The sequence below is a fragment of the Anastrepha obliqua genome, chromosome 3, assembly GCF_027943255.1.
Source record: "Anastrepha obliqua isolate idAnaObli1 chromosome 3, idAnaObli1_1.0, whole genome shotgun sequence".
Lineage (NCBI taxonomy): Eukaryota > Metazoa > Arthropoda > Insecta > Diptera > Tephritidae > Anastrepha > Anastrepha obliqua.
The window spans coordinates 55,201,183-55,217,551 of record NC_072894.1 but is presented as its reverse complement, the minus strand read 5'-3'; the positions used below and the strand labels follow the sequence as shown (position 1 = coordinate 55,217,551).

Here is a 16,369-nt window from a genome sequence, read left to right as displayed (position 1 = left end):
ATGGAGGAAGTTATTGAAGGAGATAAGTAAGTGTTTTGAGAAATAATTTTCTTTGTTGATTATTATTGTTCTTTTATGGTTGCAGGAGTCAGCGGCCTGACGAGAAATGTATCTTAGAGGAGGAACTAGCCAGGCCAGAGGAACCTTCTTGTGGAAACAGAAAAACAGCTTGACAAAATAGAAACATCATTAACGAAACCTGCAACCAATCATGAGAGGTACTAAAATCCTCTCAAATATTCAGTTTCAAATGTTTCTATTATTTTAGCAATGCCCTAGCGCAGGCACCGGATCCCCAAGAAGCAAAAATATGCGTATTTGGGGGAAAAATTCAAGTGTATGGTTACATGAAAAAGAAGGTTTTGAGCCATTTAGAAGAAAATGGTTGTAGCCCTAGAAGCGTTGATGAAGTGATTACTGCTTCGAAATTTAACAAACAGTATACTCGGGAAAATATGAAGTATAATTTTCTCGGTACCTATTCATTTAAATCGCAGTTCGCATAAATTGTAGACTATATGAATCAGCGTATCGAGATGGCTGAAACTAATGTACATGAGGAGTGCGGATCACTGAGTTTTAACAACATAGCAATTTAAAAAATGGAATTTGCCAGAGTTATGCTCATATGAACCTGGCTTAGTTATCAATGCAATAGCGAACAAAGAGGAAGAGCTAGAGGGTGTGGACTTAAGGCAACGTTTTGGAAATATATGTATATATATTACTAGCATTACCCAGTGGGCTTCGCACCACCATACATAAAATGTTTTTTTTTTATATCGCAAAAAATTTTTCATATTAAGTTTTCTTTATAGAACTTGTAAAATGTTTAAACAGTTAAATTAGTCACAATAGCCTTCTCTGTACTTTTTTAAAATTTGATTTTGGTGGTCACCTATATACAGGTAAGGTGAAAGAGCCGATAAAAACTTGTAATTAAACTTTGATTCTTTAATATCCATTGCAATTTTTTACGCTAAATAAATTATGCTAAAATAAATAAAGTTAAAAATGTTTTTCCAGTTCCTCCTGGAGCATTCAATTTTTTATTATATTTTCGTCCAAAATGACTTGCAATTCGATAAAAAATTGATTGCTAAAAAGATTTGATTTGTGAACACAATAACGTACAAAATAAAATGAAATAATTTTTATTTTTATTTCTGATAAAGAAAAGCAACGTTTAATTTAGTACAATTGTATACACAACATTTTTTGTTTTATTTTGTGGTGCATAAATAAACAAATTTTGTGGCGCTCCAACTCTCGAACATGCAACGTATAGTTGGCCGTGGGAAAAGCAAGTTTCCTCTAAATTAACTCCACACACCTGGAGCGTTTGCCCTTGGGCTTTGTTTACGGTCATAGCAAAAGATAGCCGAACAGGAAATTGAAGACGTTTAAATTCGAATGGCATGTCCGTTGGTATTAATGGGATGCGTGGTATTGGTACAATTTCACCTTTTGCTTTGCCAGTGAGAATTGTTGCTTGAATTAAATTTGGCATCAAAATCTTCACTGAAAGTCTCGTCCCATTACAAAGTTTCGGTGCATTAAGATTTCGGAGAAGTATAATCGATGAACCAACTTTCAAATTCAAATTATGCGGTGGCATGCCTGGTGGTTCCAAAGAATTTAAAAATTCGACCGGATAATTGACTGCGTCTTCATTATTCATAGCAGTATCAATGGATTTATATGTTACCGAATCACCTGGCAATTTTTCCTGGATGTGGAAATTGATTTCGTTGACATTGATATTTTTTGGTGCTAAAATTGCACGTTCTCGTAACCAATCATGGTTATTATAATTTTGAACAATATTTGGGAAAACGCGATCAATGAGTTCTTGTTTTGATGATACAATTATGCAAAAATTATTCGGTAACATGATAAACCCATTTTGATCACTTGCAATTTTTCCATCGCCAATCTTCAGCAATTGCTTTGAAAACTCACGTGCTGATGAATCATTTTGAAGACGTACACGCATGTTGGTCGTCAACGAAAGCCTTTGTACGTGTGCCCACAAAAATGAACTTTTCAAACATGCATTAATTTCATCAGCTGGTGTTGATCTCGGAATAACAGGCAACGTTTGACGAAAATCACCAGATAATAATATTAATGCACCGCCAAACAGCTGTTGACTCTGTCTCAAATCTTGCAATGTTCGACTTAAGGCTTCCAAAGATTTTTTATGGGCCATTGGACATTCGTCCCATAAAATAATCGATGTTTGTTGCAAGACTTTAGCCATTCCAGAACTCCTTGAAATATTGCATGTTGGTGTTTCAATTGCTTGCATGTTCAATGGCAATTTCAAGGCGGAATGTGCTGTGTGGCCGCCATCAAGTAATGTAGCTGCAATACCGGAAGAAGCAAGTGCCAATGCGACTTTTCGTTCCGACCGAACCGTTGCCAATATCAATGATATCAAAAATGTTTTTCCAGTGCCGCCAGGTGCATCCAAAAAATACAATCCACCAGTGTTGTCATTGACAGCTTGCATCACTTTGTCATATGCATCTTTTTGTTGATCATTTAATTGTGGAGTATACGTTTGTACGAACGCACGCAATTCATCACGATCGAATTGCTGTTCGCGTTGCAATTCTCGTTCAAATAAATCATGCATTGGACGATTTGGTTGAGTCAATCCTAATTGCCCTAATGCTTTATTTGCAATAGTAAGGCACAAATCTTCGAGCATTATCAAGGCTTCATTATACATTTCCAATGTCAGCAGCAATGCAGGATGTTGAAGTCGAATCAAAATGTCTTCAGCCATGAAATCTTTGTATTTATTCCACAATTCCAGTGGATTTGATGGAAAACATGTTGATATTATGATCGCAAATAACATACGAATTTGATTTGGTGGAGATGAAATTGATGCATCACGAAGCGTAGAATCCCAATGCGTATCATCTTCCAGCAAATGCAATTGGTGACATGCTTCACGGTATGTGGCGCACATTTGACCATTGATAGTTCGTAAATATTGGAATGATTGCGGTCCATGTACGTTCACCAACAAAAGTCGCAAGTAAAAACATTCAATATTAGCTGGACTAACTGTATAAATGCGTCCCAAAGCATCTGTTCGAAAAATACCTGGATAACCATCAACAGATGTGCCTTGTTTGCGACGTTGAAATTTTTTTGTTGATGCATTCCATGTGAAATAGTGTGGCACTTCCGAATATAGCAAAGTCCTGGCAAATTCATCCGTTTCACATAACTGGAAAAAAGCTGTCAGTGTAGTTGCTCGTGGTTCTACTGCTCTTTGTGCGGCATTTGCAGCAGTGAAGTAAACACGTTGGCCGTTTTCAAGATGAACTGCCAAATGTACAACAACCGGATGTCTGTCATGAATTGGAAACGATAAAATACGCCATACAGCTTCATTCGTACTAATATAGCGCCCCATTTGATACTGTAAAATTTCATCATGACTATTTTCAGGAGCCACTCCAAAAACAGCCATATCGCTGCCCTTATTCACATACTTGCAAATATATTTGATTGATTTTACAGAATTGCAATATTCTACATTTATGTGAGCGTTGAACATTTTTGACAGTATCGGTGAGTACGGAACTATCCACCGGTTATCGATTTCAACATCTTGATTTTGAAGTTTAATTACAGTTGATTTACCGTTGTCTTCAGTTGATCGTCGACGATACTGTGGATATCCATCATCTCCTGTAATTGTTTCAGCAATCATTTGTTTTGGAAAACGTTTCGAACATTTGCCATCAATCATACAGGGAGAATTTCGATTAATATCACCACAGGGACCGTGAATCAAATTTTTCGTGACAACTTCGAGTAATCCTGGGTCGATGGTTTGATCTGGAATTTCGGCCGATATGACAGTATCAATCATATCAGGTGTTATTTTGTGTACCAACCAAATCAAGATATGTGCGTGAGGTAAGCCCCTTTTTTGCCACTCTATGGTATACATAAAGCACCGCACTTCTCCAAATACACGGAGTTTGACAATCAGATCCATTAATTTTTTCAATTTTTGTTGAAATACACGGGCCGTTATGTCATGCCGATCTTTTGGCACCTGACCATCAAATAAACAATCAGACACATCGACCCACTTCGGATTGCATGTAAATGTGATGAATAGATCCGGTCGCCCATAATTTCGTACATATGTCATCGCATCTTGCGTATATTCATGCATATGACGTGGGCTACCAACATATGATGATGGTAAAATTGTTAAACGGCCGATATCATTCACATTTGTATCATTGATTATTGCGTCACGCAAATGTATGTATTCCTCTGATCTCAATCGGGCTTGATTGTGACGGATGAAATTGAATCTCTCACTTTCAATTTTGGCGTACATATCGACGATATATTGATGCGAAAGTTGATTGCATCGCAAAATAAAATTGTTTTCTTGAGGGCGAATCATCAATCGATACGAATAAAAATTCATCGCACTGACGGCTTTCGTTGATTTTTGACCTGTAATGCAAAAATTAATTAGCGTATGAAAATTGTTTAAAAATCATATTTAAACAAAAATAAAATGTGTATGTACCAGTTGTTGGATTTATCATTGGTATGTTGATATGATAGCCATCGTCCCCTCTCCAAAACAAAATGGGGTATTGCAATGCATCATAACAGCGATGGAGTTCTGAAATACGTTGTAATTGCTCATTTCTACAATACAAAACAATATCTCGTGGCCGAAACTGTTCACCAACCACAACAATGGCTACTTCATCAATCGTTGGTACATTGAATCGTCTGGTGTGCTCCCCAATTGGTGTTTTATCGGCTTTTATTATGATTTTGTGGCAATCGGTGGGCATCAGATCGAGTGCCACTTTGAACAATTTCACCAATTCATTGTGTTGACGGAACATTGTTTGCAATTCATTCACGATTGATCTTCTCGTATTCGTCGAAATTGCACAGCGCTGATCTAATTCACGATTCTCATCACCAATAAAATATATTTGCAAAAATTGATGGTCACCATCTGGGTATGGTAGTAAAGACCCAGCTCTATGGTATATTTGACCTTGAATCTGTAAAGTTCGAGAAATATATGTAGAAAACGGATCTGAATATTTAAAAACATCGAACACATCAAACGAAGTAATAACCTTAAACGTCGGCATAAATCCATCTCTTATAATATTTGTAGCTCCAAAAGATGTCATTTGAAAGCATGAATTGTATTTTTTAATGTTTAAGATGAAATGCTTCGATGTTGGTGAATTGCCAAAAACCAATGAATGCAAAGGTTCTGGCGGAAGTTCTAGCACCGGCAATTTGACTTTCCCACCAGCACAGCACATACCAGGCGTTTCGTTTCTGAATTTAATTGCTTTGCAATGTATACATTCTACATTCATTTGGCCAATGTATGCATGCATGCTGTAATCAATGGTGGCATCGTAATTGAAAGCCGCACGTTCCATTTGATGTATATCAAAAACGGACGTACGCCCACGACGGTTTCTTGGTGCTTCACTATTAACCAACTGATTTCTCCGTTTGTATCGTTGTGTTTCCACTTCATTTCGTCGAACACGATCTTCTTCACTTTGTGATCTTCGATTTAATGCTGTAGCATTTGATTGAAGTGAGCGTCTGCCAATGTTTGCTCGTCTTGTACGTGGCATTCTTTCAGTACAATATATTACTAATTAAATGTAATAGCGAAATATTGAAAATTATTTCAAAAAACAGTATATTACAGGCATTTCGTATGAGAGGAAACCATTACTCACATAAAATGTCAGGAACGGCTGCACCGATTTCAATCAAACTTCACACAAACCACCTCCTCAAAGATAGAAAAGAAATTTTTGTGTTAATCGGTTCGGCGGTTCTTGAGTTATAAGATTACCAAGGAAATGTAACTTCTTTTTATATATATAGATATAACATGGAAATATTTTCTTATTTGCAGATCCGTCTACAAATTCATAGGAAATTCATTATTTGGATTGCCTCCAGCTAAATTAAATGAGAAAAGTGCGGAATTTTTGGCCAATGAATTTGAGGTATGTAAGTGAAGTCGGAGTTTCCAAAGAGTAAGAGAGTTTGCTGCAATTTTTAAATGAAAATTAATGGAGTGTCGGGTCTACAATTTATGAATTTTCCAAATTTGAGCACATTGGTTTTGTAAAGTGGATGAACAAATTCTATAGAGATTCTTTGGGTTTTATTAATTAAAATAAATTTTCCATTTTGGTTGTCAAACAGATCGGTAAACCTTGTATAGCCACAAAAGTTCTACTTAACCTTTATCAAAGCCGCAATAATGCACCACAAACAAACAAGCACAAACATTCCGACCAAGGGCTGCCGCCCCAGTAAACTAGCCCTGTCTAGTGTACCGTGTCCCACTCCCAATCTTTCGTCACAGGAGCAACTCATTGCAGCAAGTTTGCTCCAAATACTTCTCTTCCGGGCTGGCGTCGAACCCAACCAGAGGTATTTTACTGCTGCATTTGCCACAAACGGCTCCACCCGAACTCCACCTCGGTTAGGTGTAATAAGTGCAACGGGTGGTGACATCTTAAGACCTGCTCAGGCCTTAAGACTCACAGGGAGTGGTACACAAGGTATGTGGCCACGTGTTGCTCCCGCTCACAGGGGGCCCCTGCCTCAACGGCGACACTGCCCTCAGTGCCGGCACGTTTCACTGCCGCCATCAACAACACCTCAACGGTAAGGAGCCCCCACGAGCAACACAACTCCGTCTCTGACCCACAACCCTCCTGCTCCTACCCCAGTGCGGGGACAAACCAGCAGCTCTTGGTCCCCCGCACAATCTGCTCAGTGTGTCGGACCGTAGTTCCTCGGAACTGGACAACTGTCCAATGCAATTCCTGCAGTGGCTGGTGCCATTTTCGGGAGTGCTCCGGCCTGCACACCACCCGTGAGTGGACACGCGACTTCGTTGCCCCCTGCTGCAGAGCTCTGCACCCGCAACCGCCCCCAGTGGGCCGGCCGCCACAAAGGCCACAAACAATTTTGCGGAACGCACAGCAGTGCCAACGTAGACAACATCACGCATCCCTCACCCCCCGAGTTACGACCATACTCCCGCTTCAGGCTATTGCAACTGAACTGCAACGGACTCACGAGCAAGATTGACGAAATAGTCGACTTCATGAGCCGGTATGGTATCAAGACAGCTGCGATCCAGAAGACAAAACTGCACGCTAGCTCCCCCCTGATTACCAGGGACGGCTAGAAAGGCATAGAAAGGACCGCGAGCGAGACAACGGTGGTGGCCTAGCGTTCATAGTCCACCATTCAGTGCAGTATCGTCTCATCGATGAAGGCATCGGCCGCGGGGACAGCACCTTAGAATGTCAAGGTATAGCTGTCCGGTCAGGCGATGCCGAGCACAAAATTTATAATATCTATACACCCCCTGTCACTTGCTGCACGACAGGATATCTCCCCGATATTGGTGCGCTCATCAGGGGAAAAAACCGATTGGTAGTAGGTGACTTTAACGCGCATCACGATCTTTGGCATTCAAGCCTGCCAAATGATCGTTGGGGACAGCTATTGGTAGAGCAGATAGACGATTCGACATTCAGCACTGTAAACGACGACGCCCCCAATAGGGTAGTGGGCAATTGCAGCAGGTCGCCTGACATCACAATTGCTGGCGCAGTTCTAATAAATACCATAACCTGGCGACCTATGCTATCGCTTGCATCAGACCACTTGCCCATTATCATCTCGATCGAGAAACCTGCCGACTTGTTTCCGCGGATCACCGGCCATATATCAACCTTAAAAAAATCACCGCGCATTCCGCAAGGTGATCACAGCCGCCGCGGCTCGCTTCATACCCGCTGGACGGATCCGGGACATGCGCCCCAATTTCCCAGCTGAAGCAGCTGTTCTGGCGAACTAGCGTGATCGCCTACGCCAGGCCGATCCCGGGGATCCTCGAATAAAGGACCTCAATTCGGAGATCCGGCAACTGGTAACCCAACACAAGCGGACCAAATGGGTAGAGCATCTGAAGTCCTGCAACTTCACCTCTAGTGTGAGCAAGCTCTGGTCCACCGTAAGGTCCCTGTCGAACCCGACGAAGCACAACGACAAGGTGGATATCACCTTTAACGGTCGTACTTCGTCGGATCCGAAGAGATGCGCGAGCTACTTTAGCCGGCAGTTTATATTGCATGCTCCGGTCGACTGATCCAAACGTTGTGCCACCAGATGGTTGCACAAACTGACATACAACAGTGCACCGCTTGCTTTCTCCAGCGACGAGGTTCAGGGGGCCATCAAACATATGAAACCATCTAAAGCCATTGGCCCTGACGGACTAAACATGCTGATGCTGAAAAAGCTGTGTCCACTAGGAGTAGAATTTCTCACCAAGGTCTTCAACCTGTCTATGGCCACTCTCATCTTTTCTGATAAGTGGAAATTAGAGAGAGTGGTCCCACTACTGAAGCCTGGGAAACCCGCCAACCAAGGGGAGTCCTATCGTCCGATAACTCTCCTTTCCCCAGTAGTGAAGACGCTTGAAGCCCTTCTACTCCCACTCCTTACAGAACACCTGACTCCAGCCTCACACCAGCATGGTTTCCGAAGAGTGCGCAGCACCACCACGGCACTCACTGTCATAAACACCCAGGTAAACCGCGGACTAAACCAAAGCCGCCCCTGCGAGAGGACTGTCCTAGTAGCGTTGGATTTACAATAGGCTTTCGATACAGTCAGCCACGCCACGCTACTAGATGACATTTTACAGTCGACACTCCCGCCAGGGCTGAAAAGGTGGACCGCGAACTACCTGAGTGGTCGTCACTCGTCGATGATATTTCGAGACCAAACGTCAAAACAGAGAAAAATAAAGCAGGGAGTACCGCAGGGTGGTGTCCTTTCACCCTTGATTTTTAATTTCTACATTTCGAAACTCCCCCAGCCACCAGAGGGAGTCTCACTGGTCTCATACGCCGACGACTGCACGATAATGGCGTCGGGCAATGACATTGATGGCCTATGCACAAAAGTAAACGACCACCTCGCCCGCCTTTCTCGCTTCTTCACTGCGAGAAACCTAAAACCTAAAAGTAGGTCAAGCTGCAACTTCAGGTACACGTCGATGATACCCCAATACCGACTGTAAACAACCCCAGAATATTGGGAGTCACCTTTGACAGCTTGCTCTCCTTCTCAGCGCACACAACCGCTATTGCAACGAGAGTACAGAATCACAACAAGGTCCTCAAGTCGCTTGCCGGCAGCACTTGGGGCAAAGACAAAGAAATGTTGCTGTCGACTTTCAAAGCAATAGGAAGACCGGTTCTTAATTATGCTGCGCCTGTCTGGTCGCCCGGAACCAATGATACGCAGTGAACGAAGCTCCAGACCTGCCAAAATACTGCTATTAGGACCGCGACAGGATGTCTCCTGATGTCCTCAATACAACACCTGCATGACGAGGATCACATGCTTCCTGTGAAGGAGCATAACGAACTGCTCAGCAATCAGTTTCTGCTAGGGTGTCACCGTAGGCCTCACCCATGCAGACACCTGCTTGAGTTTGAGCCACCTCCCAGGCACATCAGGAGGCACTTCCTCAACTACGTGGACGAGATCCTGGACAAAACGGACAGACCACTCCAGGATCAGACAGTGTACAGACAGGCCATAAACGACATTCATCGGGAGACCCTTACCACCTTCTTAAGCTCCCGACCCCCGAATGCCGTTATTGGAGTCTAACCACCACCTATTGCAGACGAAGAGCTCCAGCTTCCCCGAGAGTCCCGCGTAACCTTGGCACAATTACGTTCTGGATACTGTAGCAGGTTAAACTCCTACTTATCGAGAATCGACCCCGACATACTAAACATATGTCCGGCACGTGAAGGCACCCCGCCTACAGTTAGATGAGCTAGACGAAGACGACCGGTGATTACACTACACTGACAGGGCGAAGATACTGCTACAACAACAACCACAAACACAGCTACATATTGTGGGCAGATTAGAGCATATTTAGACTTTTACCATAGCCTCATTCTGGTCTGCCAGTTAATCCTAGTCAAAATAGAGTGCCGTTTGACATAAGTATTTCTAATATCAGTCACTCCCACTTGCTGTGCAACTTATATTACTAACTACCAAACTTACCAAATATTGCAGCTGCAAAAAGTACAGCCGTCGTGTTTGCGTGCTTCTGTGTTTTTTTTTTTTTCAAATGCTCTCTACAGCAACTAAAGTGTCCTGAAACCTTTTTGTGTGTTGTCGCTTCGGCTATTCTGTTTATTTCAAAGGCAGATCGACGCAATTTTTTTTTTAATTTAACCCCTTGAGTACAGATTTTTTTCAGAAAATATTTGCATGTGGAACCGAGAAAAAAATTTTGTTGCTTGGAGTAGTACATTTTACGTAAGAATTCATTTATTTCTAAAATATTAGTGACATATGTATGTAGTGACTGCAGGTAATTAGAATTGCAACACAAAAATAAATTAATCAAAATAAAAAACGTCATCCGCTCCTAGGGCAAACAAGTGCATGACGCGTCTCAGACGTTAAATAAACCCAAGGGTTTAAGCGTGTCGCATCAAAAACAAACGCGAAATGCATTGCTCTTGTTGTTTTTGCTGCACTGCTACGACCTGTTCTAAGCATCTCCTTCCTATCCAAATAGTTTTTGAAATGATTTTTAGGCGAAATTTTATGAGCCTACCGTTAGATGAGATGACGGCCAGTGATTACACCATACCGGCAAGGCTTCATGAACTGCTACAACAACTTTACCTTTGCTCCCATAAATCTTTGCTATTAAAGTGACAGTAGTTAGCCGTATATAAATCCGGATCGTTCTGACAACGTAGAACCGACTGTCGGTAGATGGTTGGTTGGTTAAAGTGGTGATTCATCCAGAATACAACTAGCGCTTCCGTACCATTTTGTTGTCACATCCTCGCTACCAACTTGTTTAATGACAATTTACAGCATGACTATATTCAGTCGTGCGGTTTAAGAACCTTAGGTTGTTGACGTCTAAGCGAGACAGCTGTTCGTTACCTCTCGAATAGTAGTTTTCGCAGCGTTGACATTCTCTCCTTCCATAAGGCAGGGAGTTCACAGAGGAAATGGGAAATCGAAATAGACGAAAAGCCAGTTAGGACTGCCGTGAGTCTCCAGGCGTCCCCTCTTTTCATGTTTATCGATGTTGGCGTTTGTTTGAAAGGGTAGATGGGCCTTAACGTTGCCTGCTAATCAGGGTTGGGCATAGTGCACTAAATAATTAGTGCAATAAGCGTATTTAGTGATAATGAAACCCTTGTTTTACTACCACTAAAAAAATAGTGGTAGTGCAATTTAGTGGTAGTGCAAAATGCCCAACCCTGCTGCTAATTTTGCGTATTGTTTAGTCTCTTCATCTACAATCCGCAATTCGAAAGTACTTTGAGGAAATTGCGTTCTTGATTGCACCCAGTGGTGTGAATATCGATTCTCCAAAAATTTTATTCATGGCAGATACCTCTACTCCCAGTTCATCTGCTTTTTCGTTACTTTCGATGGTCCGTTGTCCTGGAACCCAGATTAAGCTAACGTTATGATTTACACTTAATGTGGTAAGGCTATTCCTACTCTGTTGCATAAGTTTGGCATCCGAAAGAATTGCGATATTGCCTTTAAAAGATAAATCTGCGATTAGTAACCTACAAACTTCCACAATTGCCAGTACTTCCACCTGGAAAACACTGCAAGCATTAGGAAGACGGACTGATATTTCAATTTTGAGTCGTCTATGAAAATATATACCTGCTCCAACACCACAATCCGGTTTAGAGCCATCTGTATAGACTGTAGTGCCGAAGTTGTGTAGTGAGAATCCCTTATTCCATTCCTCCTGAGATGGCAAGAGAGTGCTAAAATGCTTATTAAATATTACCGTCGGGATGATGTAATCAGTCCTCTGCTCTCAGGTGTACTGAGTTTGTCGCAATAGTAGACTGGCATGACCATAAGTCGGTGGAAATGTGATGAAATTATGTGCGGATTATCATAGATTTATTTTTGTGTGATGCTGAAGTGACGCGTTGTCCAACTTTATTATTCTCATATTCGTGGTGTTGAACATTTCGCAAAATGCATAAATCAAGTGAAATGTTCAATAATAATACGGTTGTGTTGTTTATTTAATTTTTAATTTTAATTTTATTCTTATTTTATATATTATATTTAAAAATTTTGTTTAATAAAAAAAAAAATAATTTGTTTTGTTTTGAGGTGGTCTCAGTAGTCTAAGTGCACTAGCCTGTCATCCCAGAGGTTGTGGGTTCGATCCAAATTTACTTATCTACTTTTCCTCTTCCTAAAAAAAACATCGAATTCTTCAACCCCAAAAACTTATCCGTCCCATCCTTACTCCCGCACAATGGTCAGCGCATTACATATTTGCATTGTGGCTGCTAAAATAAAAAAAACACACAGTTACACAATGCATCAGTGGCGCCAGCAGGAGGAAGCGGGCAACCGCGATAATAGCACAGACACACCAAATTTGGGGAAGTCCTCAACCATCTGTGCGATCCTTCTGCCAGAAAAAAGTGAAACACAGATGGCGCTCTTAGCAGTAAGAAGGCGTTGCTCCCAAGCCACGACAGGTGGCCATTCCTACTATTTAGGACTGGTAGCGGCAGGCTAATCACCTACTCTGTCAGAAATCAAAATAGATTAACGAAACTAAGGCAAGACTCAGTCTTGTAGAGGGCCTCTGTCTTTTCTTTTTAATACTTAACATTTTTTTTCAATTTTTTTAATTCTTTTATATTAAAAAATGTTTTTTTTTTTTAATTTTTAAAAATTTTTTTCTACTTTTTGAAATTAAAAAAAAAATTATATACATATTTTGTTAATATAAATTTCTTTTTTAAGATTTTTATATAATATAAATATATATTTTTTTAAATTTCTCTTTTTAATTTTTTTCTTTAATTTCTCTATTTAACACCTTTGTCTATAACCAACTTTTTCGACATTGTTCTATAACCGGGGTACCCGGGTATCCACCTTATATAAATGCGTATTTAGTGGTACTCACGGTTTTTTTTTATTGTTAATATATGTATAATTGAAAGATCTGTAGCTGTTTGAACAAGTACAGTATTTTTTAGATATTTTTTCTTTGCATTTTCCCAGGTCTATTCTTTTTTTCAGGTAGTCGCACGCTCCCCTACAAATGGTAGGCAGATGTGCGACTACCCGAACCCTATGACGTCAAGAACTGACGTCATAAGGTACCTGGGTTGTGATGTGACCACGTCTTTGGCGTCTATTTCATTTAGTATTCGCTGAGTAGTTGAGAAGTGTAGACGATTTCAGTGTGATTAAAAAAAACCGAATTGAGAAGAAAATGGAAGAACCATCTGAGCAAGAATTCGCAAGGTAAACTTATATAAAATTAGTATTTCGGTATAAATTTACGACCTTGATGAAAGTAAAAAAAATGATCTGTTATGTATTTCATTATTAGGTTGACTGCTGTAGAGAGGCCAGCGTATTTGGCCGCGTTACTGGCCACTGGCGTATTTGGCCACTTTCAAATTGATTGTCACGAATGAAATGGTTGATATCATTATACGACACACTAACAGGAAAGCAAACATGGAGTACCAGAAGTATAATGAAGCAAATTCTGAAAAAAAAACAGTATGTGTGAAAAGATTTGACGCCTACAGAGAAATGCAATTGAAAGTGTCATTGGACAACATGTGGCACCTCCGACTGTTGCATCGACCAGTCAACATCAACCACAAGCACTAGATAATTCCGGACGAAAAATTGTTGTAGGGTCGTGCTACATACATATGTTATAAACGTGAATTTAGAAAGAGAAGGAAAACAGGAAAATCATGCTCAGAATGTATTATAATAAGCCTGTTTGTGACGAGCATTCAAAATCTATTTGTAAATGTCTTGAATGTTTTAATGTTCAATAAATATTTTTCATAAAGTTTTTTTATCAATAATAATTATTTGTATGTAGTAATTCTAGATACCCTTTCTCCAATTTTACACTTTCAATATTGATTTTATTACAATTACAGCACGAACAATACACTGGAATCAAGTGTGTACCCGGGTACCCTGGTTATTGACCCCCAGAAATCAAATGCTATTTTCATAAAAAAAAGTTAAAAGCATAGATCGATGTAGAATTGACCAAATAACGAGGATCTGAGCAGAAAAAAATTGTTATCAAGCAGTGTTTGTATTGTACTATCTCTAAGATGGAAAAGGGTATCCGGGTACGCGGTTATTGGACTAATATTTTTTTTAAATTTGTTTTTCTGTGGAAATAACTAAAAAGAAAAATGTAAAATCTAAAGTGGGTTGTACAATCTGCTTATACACGTTCCAACTCATTGTGCAACCGCTATTCCGCCCACCAAAAATTATTTAAAACATTTTAATTTTCATGCAACCGTTGTACAATCATACTTATATGATACAAGCGTTTATCCAATATGCCCATGTTGACATAATGGTTGGAGCGTGTGTACTTTGCCTAATACATCATTTGAAGTCACACCCATCTATATATACAAACTTTCTTTTTAGATTCTTGTTGGAAAAGCCAATACGAATGTTGGCGATTGTGCGACAATGCTCTTGAACAATCGATTACAAAACTACAAAGAGCTGCCGTGTTGCAGGGAAAAGGAAAAAAGTAGCATCGAATGAACAGAAATTTTCTCAATAATGCAGGGTGGGCATGCTCTGCATATTCAAAATAAAATAGGGCTATATTAATCCGTATTTTATATTTTTTCAATTGTTGATCTTGTTCGTAAAGATTATAATACCATTGCAAATAAAAAAAAAAATTAATATGTTGATAGAATTAAAACGCACCACTTTAAATATTTGTCCACATTTATTAAACACTCAAATATTATTCCGTACTTTAAAAGAGTTGACACAAATTTGTTTATATGAATGTAGTAATTTGTATGTTAATTAATTCCTCTTATTCTTTGTTACAATAACCCACGCCGATTTACTTATCACTTGCACGTGTTTAAATTTACGCCTCAAGACGATTCATTCAATCTTTAAATGAAATTGTTTGTTGTATGTAGTTTACTTAAAAAAAGCTTAAACGTTTTATGGAATGTTGTAAAAGTGACAGATAACATATTTTATGTTTTATTTTGCATGTACACGTGAATGTGGATTTTATTTGACAATTAGAAAAACGTCAAAGTTTATGTGAGTTCAAAATTCTTTCTTTTTCGACGGGTTCAATTTTTTAGCTAATTGAGAAGGTACAGTTTTTAGTGTAAATTTTATTAGTAATTAAGCTACATATTTTACGACTAGAAGTACATATGTATGTGTTACATAAGTGTTAACATAGTTCTGTAAATAGTTTTTAGTTTTATAAAGCAGTTTGGCTTTGTTGTAATAGACTGCAATAACCAAGTTGTAGCTAATTTAAGTAAGGTAAAGTACTTTGCGGTGTGCTTTGTGTAGTTTGCTTTAAGTTATTTTTGGCCTAAGGAACTTTTTCTTGGACAAGTTCTTCGCTAGAGCACATTTACCATATAAGAATATCTAAAACATACTAATGCGAAGTGTTACAACACATTTCATATCTGTTTATGCATATTTGTATGTATGTATGCACTATATATAATATTATAATATAATAATTACACTAAAGTAGTTTGTAAAAATAATAAACTGCTTACAAAATTTGGCAATTGCCCTTGACTGTAGCAACTCATTTTTGATTACTAAAATTAATAATACAATTTATTTATTTATGTACGCGTTACATATGCAAATAAGTTAACTTAATTAATTCAAATTCAGTCGTGTTTGAGCTTTTGCCTTCCCCTTATACATTTTTAATACATACGAGTTTGTATGTAATTAATATATGGTTGTATGTACATAAAAATATGTGCGTTTCTAGCGCGAAAGAAATTTTGTAAAGTACATTTTTTTATAGCGGTCAAACAAAAAGGCTTCAGACTAATAAGAAAAAAACGACAAATTGGATACATTTTTGCCAGCGATATGACTTAAATGCATAGTTTGGCCCTTTGTATGTTTGCTAACTAATAAATAAGAAGAAGAACTAATTAATAAATGATTACATTATTTAAAAAAAATTCGTTTTGTTAATGAAGTAAAAAGAAAGTAACAGTAATAAAAAAGCACGGTCCTCGCACTTTTCCAAATTGACCTACTTTCCCTGTTTCTAAAAAAAAAAACAAAAAAAAATGCATTCCTCAACCCCAGAAACTTATCCTTTCCATCCTTACTCCCTCACAATAGTCAGCGCATTATTTGCATT

General features: G+C 39.2%; 1 pseudogene; it reads left to right on the top strand.

The window, feature by feature from the left end:
- Nucleotides 1-16,145, top strand: LOC129242010 (uncharacterized; annotated as a pseudogene).
- The last annotated feature ends 224 nt before the right edge of the window (nt 16,146-16,369 follow it).